The sequence below is a fragment of the Diospyros lotus genome, chromosome 11 (genome assembly GCF_014633365.1).
Source record: "Diospyros lotus cultivar Yz01 chromosome 11, ASM1463336v1, whole genome shotgun sequence".
Lineage (NCBI taxonomy): Eukaryota > Viridiplantae > Streptophyta > Magnoliopsida > Ericales > Ebenaceae > Diospyros > Diospyros lotus.
Window position 1 is genome coordinate 17,255,837 of NC_068348.1, and position 4,259 is coordinate 17,260,095.

The window sequence follows — 4,259 nt, forward strand, 5'->3', positions numbered from 1 at the left end:
ATTTCTTGCCTTCCATTTTATTTTGATTTTAATTTTTTTTTTCTTCTTATTGCTTATGTGTGATTATTTTCTATATTTTTGCTGAACCAGGTGTTGTGCTTTAATTGTGTATGCGACGTGTTAGAAGCCTTGAAGTTGTTTTATTTGATCCTGAAATTGAACGCACTATTTGTGGGTTAAGAAGAGAAAGAAGAGTAGTAGAACAACAAGCAACCATGAACAACGAAGCAACAAATAGAACATTGAGGGAATATGGTGTTCCATTAATAAATGGCACAAATTCAAGTATTACAAGACCAATTTTTCAAGCCAACAATTTTGAAATCAAGCCAGCAATAATTCAAATGATCCAAACTTCTGTCCAATTTTGTGGATTACCCAATGATGATCCAAATGTTCACATTGCAAATTTCTTGGAAATATGTGACGCATTCAAACACAATGGCGTATCGGATGACGCCATTAGATTAAGGTTATTTCCTTTTTCTTTAAGAGATAAAGCATAGAATTGGCTAATATCACTCCCTACAAGTACCATCACTACTTGGGATGAATTAGCTAGCAAATTCCTAGCTAAATTTTTCCCACCGACAAAAACTGCGAAGATAAGGAATGACATCACAACCTTCAACCAAGCTAATATGGAAACTTTGTATGAATCTTGGAAGAGATTTAAAGACTTGTTGAGAAGGTGTCCACATCATGGGCTTCCTAAATGGTTGTTGGTCCAAACATTTTACAGCGGATTAAGCCATCCGTTAAGGATCACCATTGATGCAGCAGCTAAAAGAGATTTGATGAGCAAATCCACTGACGAGGCTTATGATTTGATAGAAGAAATGGATACAAATAATTATCAATGGCCTTCAGAAAGAACAATGCCAAAGAGATTAGCTGGTATACATGAAATTGAAGCATTTACTGCTTTAAATGCTAAGGTAGACTCTATTTATAAAAGACTAGATCAGTTGAGTATTAATGTTGTTCATTCTGTTATGCAGGTTTGTGAATTGTGTGTTGGGCAACATGTTACAAGTGAATGTCAAGCTGGTAATCCTTTCCCAACATTGAGTGCGGAGCAAGCTCATTATATTTCAAATTCCAATTAACAACAAAACAATCCATACTCTAACAATTACAATCCAGGGTGGAGAAATCATCCAAATTTCTCATGGAGAAATAATCAAAATAATGTAAGGGTACCTCCACCTGGATTTTAGTCTCAAGAAAAGAAGACCTCCTTGGAAGATTTGGTGGCAACACTCACTAAGGCCACAATGGAGTTCATGACAGTGACAAAAACAAACTTCCAAAATTAACAAGTTGCCATAAGGAATTTGAAAGTACAAATGGGGCAATTGGTTAACACATTGGCAACAAAGTCACAAGGTGCACTACCAAGCAACACTGAAACGAATCCTAAAGAGCATATGAAAGCCATCACTCTTAGAAGTGGTAAATAGCTAGAGGGGCAACAATAAAAAGGCATGGAAGAAAATTCAACCAAGACAACGCCTTTGCCTCGAGAAAAATCACACAATTAAGAGAAAAGAAACAAGAGGAATACAAATGAGAGCCTGTCAAACCTTATGTTCCTCCAGTTCCCCACAACGACTTTGCCAACACAATGAAGAAAATAATTTCTTGAAATTTCTTGATGTGTTTAAAAAGCTTCACATTAATTTTCCTCTTGTAGAAGCATTAGCTCAATTGCCAACCTATGCCAAGTTTTTGAAAGAAATTCTATCCAAAAAGATGAGGTTAAATGACCATAAAGCAATAATACTGACTGAGGAGTGTAGTGCTATAATTCAAAACAAATTACCTCCAAAGTTAAAAGATCCAGGGAGTTTTACTATACCTTGCAATATTGGGAATTCTGAATTTAATAAAGCTCTATGTGATCTTGGCACAAGTATTAACTTGATGTCTTTCTCTAGTTTCAGGAAATTGGGCTTAGGTGAAGTGAAGCCTACAACTGTTTCTTTGCAATTGGCAGATAGATATGTGAAATATCCACTAGGATTCATTGAAGATGTTCTTGTCAAAGTGGAAAATCTCACCTTTCCAGTAGATTTTATTGTGCTTGATATGGAGGAAGATATAGAGGTACCTCTCATTCTTGGTCATCCTTTCCTTGCTACTGGAAGAGCGTTGATTGATGTGCAACAAGGTAAACTAACTTTGAGAGTGGGGAAGATGAGGTAATTTTTAATGTTTTTCAAAGTTCTAAATATCCTTTAGAAAATGATGTATGCTTTCAGGTTGATATTATTGATGAATGTGTTGCTGAAATTTATGAGAATCCTAAAGATCATTTAAGAAAAGATGTGTAGTTTTTGGATGCTCCATTAGCAACATTATTAGAATTGGATCCACCAGAGTCATCTACAAGAGTCATCCAATCATGTTCATCAAGAACAATCATTTTTGAAGAGCTTGGAAAAGGATCAACCCTATCAATTCCATCCATCGAGCAACCCCTAAAGCTTGATCTCAAGCAGCTACCATCACACTTAAGGTACTCATTTTTAGGGGAATCCTCCACACTTCTTGTAATTATTTATGCATCATTGAATAATGAAAAGGAAGGAAAATTATTGCATATAACTTTAGGATTGTCTATTGCTGATATCAAAGGAATTAACCCTTCTTTATGTATGCATAAAATTTTGATGGAGGAAAATCATAAACCCACTATTGAGCACCAACACCATTTAAATCCAAACATGAACGAAGTGGTAAGGGCTGAAATTTTAAAATTGCTTGATGATGGTATCATTTATCCCATATCTAATAGCAATTATGTAAGTTCTGTGCAAGTTGTACCCAAGAAAGGAGGAATGACAGTAATAACTAATGATAAAAATTAACTCATTCCTACAAGAACGGTTACAGGTTAGCATATGTGTATTGATTACCGCAAATTAACTACTGCCACTAGTATAGATCATTTTCCTCTACCATTTATTAACCAAATGCTTTAGAGACTTGTAGGTAATGCTTATTATTGCTTTTTAGATGGATACTCAGGATATAATCAAATTGCTATTGCACCCAAAGATCAAGAGAAAATCACATTTACATGTCCATATGGAATGTTTTCTTATCGAAGAATGCCATTTGGATTGTGTAATGCACCCGCAACCTTCCAACGGTGCATGATGGCTATCTTTTCTAATATGGTGGAAAAATTTATAGAACTCTTCATGGATGATTTCTCTGTGTTTGGTTCTTATTTTGATAATTGTTTGGCTAATCTTTCCTTAGTTTTGCAAGATGTGAGGAAACTAATTTGGTGCTAAACTGAGAAAAATGTCATTTCATAGTACAAGAAGGAATTGTGTTGGGACATAAAATTTCAGTAAGAGGAATTGAAGTAAATGGAGCAAAAATTGAGATCATTGAGAAATTACCTCCACCTACCTCTGTCAAAGGAGTGAGGAGTTTTTTGGGACATGCTGGATTCTATAGAAGATTCATCAAAGAGTTTTCTAAAATCACTAAGCCTCTTTGTAATTTATTAATGAAGGGCACACCTTTTAAATTTAATGATGAGTGCTTATGTGCTTTTAACAGGTTGAAGAAGGCGTTAATTTTAGCTCCCATTATAATGTCCCCTGATTGGAGTCTTCCCTTCGAATTGATGTGTGATGCAAGTGACTATGCAGTAAGAGCAGTGTTGGGACAACGAATTTGATGCGCAGCTGAATTTGTTAGGAAACCGGCCAACCGTGAAGCTTCAATTCTACCTTGTTTGATCCGTAGAGTCGCAAACACAAACTCCTCCAAGTCGATCCACACGATCGACCCTTTCCACGAACGCCTTGAGTAATGCTAGTAACCCTAGGCGCCTTTGAGAGGTCCAAATTTTTACTTATTTTTCTAGCTTCTTAAGTAGCATATTTATAGAGTTAAAAAACCCTAATTGTGTCTTTGGAAAAACCCCTAACCGATTTAGGCTCGGCCTATAATCACATTGGGCCGAATCTCTCTTTTAAATTATGGAACGGGCTTGACCTAAGTGTGTGACCCCTTAGGTCCACCATTGGGCTGGATGTAGGGTCAACTCTATTGGGTTATTTGTAGGCTCAATTCATTAGATTAATTAATTCTTTAATTAGGCTTATGGGCTTCTTAATTAGCATATCTCATGGGCTTCTTAATTAAACTCTTTAATTAATAGTTTTAGAATTAATCAAATTAATTCTAAAACCCTACATATCATGGTTAACGTCTAGCAACATTCCATGAATACC

General features: G+C 35.7%; 1 non-coding gene across 1 annotated transcript; it reads right to left on the reverse strand.

The window, feature by feature from the left end:
- Positions 1-602: 602 nt before the first annotated feature.
- Positions 603-709, reverse strand: LOC127813810 (small nucleolar RNA R71). The gene has a single exon (XR_008026216.1). It is a non-coding gene; the product is annotated as a small nucleolar RNA R71 (small nucleolar RNA).
- Positions 710-4,259: the final 3,550 nt, after the last annotated feature.